An 11,463-nucleotide genomic window follows, 5' to 3' on the forward strand; every position below is an offset into this window, starting at 1 on the left:
AGTTTTTAAAATTTTAGATTAACCTAGAAATGTGATTTAAATTAACACTCACAAATTAAACCAAATTGAACTAACTATAGGCATTCTAATATAGATAAAGTCACTTACACCTATAAACGATAAGCATTCTAACATATAGTCACACCTGTAAACTATAGGCATTCTAACACAGACACAGTCACTCACACCTGTAAAACTATTGTATTCTAACACAGACACAGTCACTCACACCTGTAAACTATAGGCATTATAACACAGACATAGTCACTCACACCTGTAAACTATTGTATTCTAACACAGACACAGTCACTCACACCTGTAAACTATAGGCATTATAACACAGACATAGTCACTCACACCTGTAAACTATAGGCATTATAACACAGACATAGTCACTCACACATGTAAACTATAGCATTATAACATAATATAGTCGCTCACACCTGTAAACTATAGCATTATAACACAGACATAGTCACTCACACATGTAAACTATAGGCATTATAACACAGACATAGTCGCTCACACCTGTAAACTATAGTCATTATAACACAGACATAGTCACTCACACATGTAATCCCAGCACTCAGGAGGCTGAGGCAAGAGAATGGTGAGTTCAAGGCAAGCCTGGGCTACACAGAAGGAAGGAAAATCAGCCAAGTGTGATGGCACACACCTTTAATCCAGCACTAGAGATACAGAGATAGGAGATCTCTGTGAATTTAAGATCAGCCTGGTCTACATATACAGACCCTATCTCAAATTTAAAGGCGGGGGAAGGGGGCTGTAAATTTCAGATACTAAACATTAGAACAAATCAGAACCTTTTCCTTTGCTGTTTAGAAGTATGCTCTTTTAACTGTATTTTCCCCATTATTCTGAAATTAAGTAAATCCATCTCTTGGTACTTTTTAGGAAAACTTAGAAATGAGTTATTTTCTAAGAACCCTTTACACATCAGGTTTGGGAACTTAAGATGACTATTCCCTAGAAGGAATACATGGGGATCAGACTTATCCTGAAAAAGGAATCTATAGAGGTTCAGTTTACCCTGACAGCATAGCTAAAAGATGTCAGGAAAATGTAGCCCAAAACAAAACTGCTTTCATCCTAGCTATTAAACAAAGTGGAAAGTCTATTTAATAAATGTTTGTTGTTTTAAATTCACTAAAGGGAATGGATTTCATTGGAAGAGGAAACAAATGTAGACAAGGCATTTGGGGATGTTCTGGAGAGGACATCTGAGCTTTGTCAAGCTTGTTGAAGAGCACTCGCCACCATTCCATGTAGCAAAAGGAAGCTGTTTCCATACCAGTGATTAAAGGAAATGGAAAGTTAAATGAATAAAAAAGAGTTTCTTAGTCTTAAATGCTCCAGGAATAGTGGGTTCGATTAGAAAAGCCAGCACATAGAATGAAGTGTTTGTGAACATTGGAAAGGACTTTGAGCTTTTCCAAGGTCTTTGCAAGATGTCACACCAGTCTGTGCTGGGACATAATTCACTTGAATTCTAACAACATGGTTGTGATTGCACTTAACCTACAAATACACAAAGTATTATGTGTCAGTTAATATATATATATTACATTTTTAACAAGTTGCTTTTAATTTCCTGTATGTATCTGTGTGTGGATTATGTGCACATGAGTGAACAAGCATGCAGAGGCCAGAAGAGGGTATCAGATACCCTGCGAGCTGGAGTTACCGGCAGTTGTGAGATGCCGAAACTGTAGGTGCTGAAAACTGAAATGGTATTCTCTGAAAGAACAGCAAGTGTCCTTAGTCACTGAGCCCTATATTACATTTTTAATACAAAGAGTTAAATCTCAAATAGCAGACAATTAGTACAAACAAGAGCCTTTTCTTTGGTTATTGCAGCAATGCCAGACTTCAGCTCTGGCCTTCTTAATAACCTTCCAATTCTTGTCTTTGTGTTGTTAAGGTCCTATGTGGCCCAGGCTGGCCTCACACTCATGCTATTGCTTCCTCTGTCTGTGTGGTAGCAGTATAGGCCTCCACACTACAGCAAGCTCTGTTAACTGTGTTCCTATCAACAATGGTAAGAGCAGGCATAGTGGCTCACACCGTTAATCCTCGATTCCAGAGGCAGAGGCAGGCAGATCTCCATGATTTCAAAACCAGTCAAGGCTACATAATGAGACCCTGTCTCAAAAAAACAAACCAATGAGGAGAGTAACTTCTAACTTACAATTGAAATGGAAAACAAGCAATGATAGTGATAGTTTTTCTAGAGGTAACTGAGCATGCTCTGCAAGAACAGAAATGAGGAAGGCAGGAAATGAGGGAAGACAGGAGAGAAGCTGATTAAGACAGAAGTATATACATACAAGAAAGGAGAACCTTGACACCCACTTGTTAATGGGTGAGGGGGCGTAGTATGCACAAGCATGTGCAGGTGTGTGTGGAGGCCAGCGGTCAAAGTCAGATACCTTCCTCTATGGCAGGGTTTCTCAACCTTCCCAATGCAATAATCCTTAAACACAGTTCCTGATGTTGTGGTGACCCCTCCCCCCCCCCAACATAAAATTATTTTTGTTGCTACTTCATAACTGTAATGTTGCTACTGTTAAAAATTATAATGTAAATATCTGTCTTTTCTGGTGGTCTTAGGTGACTCCTATGAAAGGGTCATTCAACCCCCAAAAGGGTTGTGACCCACAGGTTGAGAACCACTGCTCTATGGCTCCCCCACCTTATTTTTTGAAACAGTGTCTCTTACTTAACCTGAAACTCACCATTTTGGCTAGACTGAGTAGCAGAGAGTGCCAATGATCCTCTGGACTCCACCTCCCAGGGCGTACCACCACCATGCCCAGGGCTTAGAGGTGCTGGGAAGTAACCTCAGTCCTCATGCTTGCTCCACAGCACTTCATAGGCGGGCCATCTCCCAGGCCCTGTTGCTTGGAGTTTTTACTTGTTGAGGTTTTGTTTTATGAAAGTGGGGGAGGAGAGACAGAGAAAGAAGCAAAAAGCAAAAAAGATCAAGGAGCAGAACAGGATGTATTCTTATACTTCTCATGTAAATCGGCTTTTTTCATCTCAACACTTCTTTTGAAGGGAAAACAACCCAAATGTAGGGTGATGCGTGTGATTCCTGAAATGTACGCCATTGCAGGCTTACACTTCTGCAGTAATCAGCACTGAGAACAGGTAGAACATCAGCCACATTTTTTGCATAAAACCACAGTGGTCCAGCTATGGCGCTGCAAAACATTTTTTGTTTATACTTTGGCCTTGCAGACCTATGCAAATATTGAGCTGATAATGCACTGCATAAAATGCAGTACTAGGGCTAGATTAGGCAAGGCAGAAACAGCAAGGAAGCCCTCAGCGTCGCTAACACATTCCTGTGCACTGGCTCTTTGTAAGGTCCATCGGTGCTTTCACACTGAGTCTGAGCTTTTGGGAACAGTGGGTGTTAACTCCCCATTGTAAGACAAATTGCTAAACACTCATAATAATAATAATAATAATAATAATAATAATAATAATAATAATAAAAACCTGGAGCCAGATATTGGAGTGAAAACCAAAGATCAGAGGAATAGGACAAACCACAGCCAACCTCACCTTACTGACTCCTCAGCCTCCAAAGACACCAACTTCCTGTACACCATGCCTATATGCCTTCTGTTCTGCCATCTCACTTCCTCTCTCCACCCAGCTACATCACTTCCTCTTTCTGCCAGCTCTGTCACTTCCTGTCTGTCTGTACAGACCTCCAGACCTTTATGGTTAACTAGTGTTGGAATTTAAGGCATGTGCCACTACACCTGGCTCTGTTCCCAGTGTGGCCTTGAACTCACAGAGATCCAGACGGATCCCTGCCTCCCACAAGCTAGGATTAAAGGCGTGTGCTACCACTGCCTGACTTCTATGTTTACTACAGTGGCTGGCTTTTTCCTCTGGTCCTCAGAGAAGCTTTACTGGGGGACACAGACAAAACACCACCACTCCCCATGGCAGCATTCTATGAGTCACACTCTGGGAAGAACTATTTAGGAATAGACAAGGACCCCCAAAACACCACCATTGCCTAATGATTCCCATAATGCACTGTGGTCTGGCAGTGCCTGGAAGGATCAAGCCGAAGCACTAAAACAAATAAATACATGTGGCATCAACTGGAAACGAAGGGACACCCTACACTCTTTTGCAAACAATATAAGAAAATCCAAGGGAATCAAATGAGATCTATTAGAACAGAAATAAACAGAAAAATATAAAAATCAATGGTTTTCACTTAAAGTAACAGCAATCCATTGGGAAATATAATAGGAGAGAATATTCCACTCATAATGTGAGTTGAAAAAGAGAGAGATCACCCAAAAGAAAAATGGGCAAAGAATATTAACAAGCAATTAACAGAAATATGCAATGGCCAATTAACATATGAACAGATGTTCAAACTCAATAATAATCAAAGAAATATAAATTAAAACAAGATGCTATTTTCCCCTCATGAGAATGAATGATTAAAACATGGTAATGCCATATCTTGACATGAAATGTGGACGAAAAAGACACTGTGATACAAACAGTATTACTCAAAGTCGAGACAGGAACAAAGAGCACCCTCAAGTCGGGTAAATACATGAGCATTTACACAGACTGATTCATGAGGATGTGAATACAGAGAGAGAGAGAGAGAGAGAGAGAGAGAGAGAGAGAGAGAGAGAGAGAGAGAGAACCACAGATAGTGCTGTGCCCACTGCTACAAGCAAAGAGGTCAAGGAAGCCCTCGACAACTTCACAGTAGAGCCAGAGAAGCAATACCTCCAGCTGGACCATCATCTAGAAGCAGGAAGCAGTGCTTCCAGGCTAGCTCCAGACACTAACAGAGGAGAGGACAAGGGATGCATGGAGAGAAGTCAAGATGCCCAGAAAAGGGCAGCGGAAAATATGCAGCACGTACATGTGGGACCAGATAAACTAGGAAAGCCAACTTTGACAAGAAATGCTCTGTAAGTAAAAGGTTTAAACATTCACATAGAGCAAATGTTTGATTAGGTGTTTTTAATGAAAAAGAAAAACATCAATCCATGGTAGTTATTTCTAAAAGGGCTAAGAAGAGAAGCTCAGGCCCTGCATCAGCCAGATCTAGATTTTCATCTGTTTCTAGATAGTCAATTTTGACAAAATAAAATAAAATAAATCAGGGAAAAAACAAAACTGACTGGGGGAAAGCATTTAGTCACAGATTTTCACCACAAACCATGGTAAATGCATTGACTTCTGAAATTAAACAGAAACGCAATTTAGAACAATGATAACAGGCCAGCTAGAGGACTCAGCATGTGAAGGTATTGCCACCAAACTCAAGGACCTGAGTTTGATCCAGAGGACCCGCATGTAGAAGACAATAACTGATTCCCTAGAGCTCACACACAGACCATAAAATACACACATTAAATACAAACACACAGCTACACACACACACAAACACACAGGTACACACACACACAAATAAATACACAATAAACAAAATTTAAAGAATAAAAGATGTCCAGATCCAGGGACTTGGGTCGTCCTGTTCTCTCTCTTCCCTCCACTCAGTGGCCCCCTGTCCTTTCCCAGAGTTGACCATCACTTCCTCTTTTTGGTGGCTTTACATTCTCCCGCCAGTATGATGAGTTCCACTCTAGCCATAGGAAACACTGGCTTGTATTTTCTAAGCATTATGGTCAAAGAGGAAAGTTCCCCTGATGTTTCAACTAAAATGATCCAGAAAATGCCACTCACAGGGCAGACATGGGTCATGTGGGTCTGGGCAGACATGGTTGACATGGTTCAGCCATGAACCAATCCCCTAGCAAAGCATGGGATAGGATGTGGCAGTTGGTCCTTTCTGGCACATATGTCCACCTTCTGAACAATATATGAAAATTTTTAATGGACATACACCCACAACCACATATTTTAATAAAGAATCACACACACACACACACACACACACACACACATAATAATAATGCTATATAAATAGTAAATAGTAATCTTGGTCAAGTTATTCAATGTCCCTGAACCTCTATATAATTAAGGGGGGGGGCATCTTATATGATAGGGTACTGTAGAGCTAATCTAATTCTACCTTATTGTTCTTATTGTTAGCAAACGTAAAGGTCACAGGCCTGTGCCCCAAGCCAGCTTTGGCAACCTGTCTTCAATAAGCAATTAATCAAATTAATAGTAGAAAACAGAAATAAAAGAGACTTACTCGATCTAATCACATTGACAAGAGGGACAGAGAGCTCCAGTGACTTCCCCACATCATCTTCTGGGTCCTGACATGAGATCAAAGTTTAAACAGTGGACCAAGGACGTGCACACCTGAGCGGTCCCAGTCAAGGTGTGGTCCTTGTCACCACTGACCATCACTGTCGGGCCTTCCATCTCATCTGAAGGTGCTCTGACAGATTGCTAACTGTATGAAACCTCCTTCCAGGAAGCAAGTTCCTCATTGGTGTAGCTGGAGTTTTCCCTCCAGGTCCCACCCAAGCCCTGGCAGACTGACAGCCCACTTATAAAATAAACACACAGATGCTTATATTGCTTACAAACTGTATGGCCATAGCAGGCTTCTTGTTAACTGTTCTTATATCTTAAATTAACCCATTTCTAGTAATCTGTACATTGCCACCTGGCTTGTGGCTTACCAGTACCTTATATCTTGCTTGTCATGGCAGCAGCTGGCAGGTCTCTCTCTCTCTGCCTTCCTGTTCCCTCAATTCTCCTCTCTGTTAGTTCCACCTATATTTCCTGTCTGGCTACTGGCCAATCAGTGTTTTATTTATACAGAGCGATATCCACAACACTTCCCCTTTTCTTCTTTTTCAAAAAGGAAGGTTTTAACTTTAACATAGTAAAATTATATGTAACAAAACAATTATCAAGCAAGAATTACACTTACAATATTAAAGAAGATATCCTATCTATCTTATATTTGTGAGTTTAAGGTTTTATATCTAACTTATCTTTATCATAACTAAGGAAAATTGTAACTATCTAGCTTCAACTACATCAAAGACCTCAGCTAAGACATTTCCATTTGGAAGTTTGTCTTCTTCTTGGCACAAAATGGCCTACTGGGCAAAGAACTGCCTTTGCCTCGACTGCTGACATTATGAATGCAATGCTATCCTTCCTGGACAAGCAGGACACAAGGAAAGCGACCACTGTACTCTGCCAAGACAGGGTAAGATGGTCTTTCAGAATTGCTGCTTCTGAAAATGGTCTGTCAATACTCTAGGCCTGTAGCCAATTTGAATGCACCAACAATGCTGAGAAACATTAGGTAACTGTCCAGGCTGCCAGCTGTCTCAGTCTACTCTTGCAAGATTCCCGAAAGTTGCTTGCATCCTCCATTTCTCAGGTACCATTATGTTCCTTCTCAGGTCTTTGATGGGATTGAAGACTAGCAGTTATAATTACAACTATATATATATATATTCTTAGATAGAACATATTAAGTATTAGATTCAGGTTCTTTAGGATAGGACACCTTTTGGAATGATCTTTGTAACATGCCATTTTACCTACGCTCTAGACTTCTCTGGATTTTAGTATGTGTTTCTTGCTTGATATTGTTCACATTGATTGTAGTTCCATCTTATCTAGGTCATTATCCCTCATTACTCCTGGACAATATTTGATAACCATTCCTTTGTATATAGCCTTGTATTAGGTTAGAACCTGCTTATTTAGACAAAAGGGGAGATGTAGTGGGTAGCCATTCCAACTTTAATCTGGAAGTTCCAACCCCCATTGAGGCTTCTGTAACTGTCACACCTACAAGGCAGGGCCAAGAGAGGACCTTGAAGACCCAAGATCCGGATGCACCACTTCTCTTGTTCCTGGACTCTGGACGCTGGAGGTAGATTGAGCAGAGTTCTCCAGAGAACACCGCCAGACTGCGCCAGACTGTGCTACGTCTTCCCCAGACCCTGCTACCTACCTATCCCTTCATTTGTAAGTTACGCCACTAAATAAACTCTCCTTTTAACTACGTGGAGTGGCCTTAATAATTTCACCAATACACTGGCTGGGCTTTTCCTTCAGCTTACATGTAATTCCTGGGGAAATGCCATTCTTTTAGGTCCATTGTTTCAACAGTCTGATATTCAGATTGAGAGCCACAAGTATCTTCTTTTCTGCCAGGCCAGTTACATTATTGTCCTTGCAGTTCATATTATTTTATTTTCTAAAAGAACATACATTTGATTTTTTAAACAAAAGAAAGATTTCTTCATAGTAGCCAACAACATTAATTGCAGAAGAGTCATCACTTATATTTATTATTAACAATTTAAAATTTGAATTGCCTTTAGAGTTACCATTTACAAAATACCTGATATGCTGATAGTTACTATACTATGTGTTTTCCAGCACTATGTGTTTTCCATATGCTATCAATTTATTCCTTACAGATACTTCACAAAGAAGACGTAGTTCCCATTTTTTTACAAAACTGCCTTCATGTCACAGTGTGGAAGCAAAGCAGTGGTACAGGAATCTTTTCTAGGATTTTGTGTTCATTATTATTCATTTGTTAATAAGCTTTGCAGAATATTTGAAGAACTAGACATAGAAGTTTTATAAATTCCTGTGTGGCTGCTAGCAACAGCTATAACATAAGTAAAAGGCATTCTGGTCACAGTGTCTGCTATGGTTTCGATGTGTCTCTAGAATCACATGTAACTCAGTCCCCATTGTGATAGTATTAAGAAGTGTAGTCTTTTGGGAAGACTTTAAGTCATGAGGTCACTGACCTCATGAATAGAATTAAAGCCCATAGAAAAGAGGCTTCTGAGTAAACTGATCCTTCTGCCATGTAAGGCCACAGCACAGCACGTGTGACAACAGAAGCATGTAGCAACGAGGCCATCGTAAAAGCAGAGCCTCAGCCAGAAACCACTATTGGTGCCTTGAACTCAGACTACCCAACGTCCAAAAGCTGAAAGAAATAAAACTTTATCACTTATAAACTGTTTAGACCATAAGAAGAAGAATAGATCCTGCATCTCCCTATGCTCCACTGCTCCAACTTTAAAAGATGAGTTATCCCCAAAGCAGTAAGAAGCCACTTGGCTACTGGACAAAGACCCCAAGACTGAAGCTAGACCACGAATGCTGATGGCCATTGTTTACCCAGAATCCTTGGCAAGCTGCAGCGCTCTCACCTTCTGCTCTGCCATCTGAGCAGCTGTGTCCAGGAAGACTGATGCCATCAGGAAGTTTCTGTGAGGCTTCAGTTTGATGGCAAAGGTAAAGCACACAACACAGTAACTGTTGGTAGGCATTCTGTAAATGGTAAAGATAAAGGCAATTCAAATTTAAATCCTTGATAATGTGTATACCTGGTGGGTTTTCCCCAATTAGTCCTGTTGGTTTCTTTTCTCTCAAAATAGAAACATCATTATCATGACATTGACAAGTTCTTTCAAATAAAGTATGTATATTTAATGCATTTTCAACTTGCAAAAATGTCATAAAAGATGCTTGTATTATTTTCCTCAATATTTTTTTCTTAGGGTGTCAAGACAACTGATTTAGAAAGAATATCACCATAGATAGAAATGGGCAGTTTCTAAGTAAGTTCCCAGATTTAGTTAAGTTTAAGGATGCTCAGCAGCATATACTTACCATGCAGCATTACAATTAAATACATAAAATTAAACAGAAAGGTTGGTGGCCTGAGGGAAATAGTGCATCTCATTCTGACTCTCAGTTTCTTTTCTCCATGGCTTTGCTAAAGCTACAGTGAAGGCTTGATTGGAGAGCGTGAGTTGGCTGGCAGGTTAACCTTTCTACACTACAGGATTTGGGTTCAAAAGCTGATGGCAAAACCACCATGTTTCAAAAGCCTGATCTCCTCAATTCTACCGTGTAAGCCAGCAGAAACTGTATGCCCGTTAATTAACCCTGGGATCCCGTCAAGGTAATTGAAGCATAAGGTAAGGATGAACACTGACATGGCAGATAAAGAATTCTGGAGCATGCATGCCCTCGCCCTATTGCCCCCTTCCTGTCTCTGTGTGACAGGGGAGGACTCCCCAGCTGGAGCTCAGACCTACTGAACTAGTCAGGTGTGCATGCGTAAGCCAAACAAAGAGGTACCATGCAGCCCAGTTATTTAATATGCGTTTTTAGATATCTCCTCTTAACAGAATTTTCTAGTTCTCCTTGTATGTGGGGGACAGGGTGGGGGGAAGAGAGAAGGGGATAAACAGATTCAGTTCTTGTATTTTTTTTAATTTGGCTAAACCCTGTAGTACTCGGCCAATAATAAGACACTGAGTACTTTTACTTAGAAATGATTTCAGTTGTAGACAATGATCTGTTTGGCTTTGTTCAGAATCAGCTCCGGGAGGATACTTCTTACATTTCCATTAACTATGAAATTAAATAGAGGAGGCAATTTTTAAAAGAGAAATATTGCTTTCAGCCTGAAACTCTAAGTGTTGAATTTCTGCCTGCAGTGAGTTTTTTCAATTAAATTATAAAGCATGGGTAATAGAGATTTATAACGGAAGCACTGATAAAATCTTAACTATAGGAACACCATCCGCCACGCTCCACACAGCATATGGATGGATTATTTGCATTAAATTATCTTTAGGAAATGCAAACAGAGCAGAGAAAAATGTAAAGCTTGTCTGGTTATTAGCATAAAGCTAATGTCCTTGAATGCATACTTGTTCCATATCCAAAGAGTTAACGGATTTTATTCTTAGGGTTCAAAGGCCTCCTAATTAATATGCAAAATAGGCTCATTTAAGAAGCAAGTTTTTTTTTTCTTCTTAGAAAAAGGGACAGTTCTTTGCTAGTGGGAAATATTATGAAGTTTAGAAAACACTGATATTGATATAAAAGCCTGTACACTCATATGGCCAAACAATAACCTCTCAGTATTATCACAATGTCACTAATTCTCTAGTCTGTGCATACCTATGTATTGTATGGTTAACCAAATAACCAAGCTTGAGCAGATGAACTGTATAGGATCAAAAAGAAGGCACAATCTCTCTCTCTACAAGGTTTACCTACTTGTTTAGCATATTTTTTTAATTTAAGATAAAAGCAATCTCAGAAGAATAAGGCACTTGGAACCTAATGTATTTGTACCAATTGTGTAACTCCAAATCTAACTTTGAAAAGCAGGATCCCTCCAATTTACACTGCTCCAAGACCAAGATCTGTAATTAGAAGACAAAGTTTAGATTGAACAAATATTTTCTAAGTATGCCAACAAATGGCTGGTTCTATATTCTTTAATTTTCCTAAATGTATGTCAGAATCATATCTTTATTGGAAGTGATTTTACTGGGTTTTCTTTAGCAAATTTTTCCTATTGTAGAGAACAGCAGACAACTAATTCTAAATATGTATACATTTCTAAATAATTTATGTTCTTTGGAGTATTTGGCACATGATACATAATCA

This window comes from Peromyscus leucopus, unplaced genomic scaffold (assembly GCF_004664715.2).
Source record: "Peromyscus leucopus breed LL Stock unplaced genomic scaffold, UCI_PerLeu_2.1 scaffold_520, whole genome shotgun sequence".
Taxonomy (NCBI): domain Eukaryota; kingdom Metazoa; phylum Chordata; class Mammalia; order Rodentia; family Cricetidae; genus Peromyscus; species Peromyscus leucopus.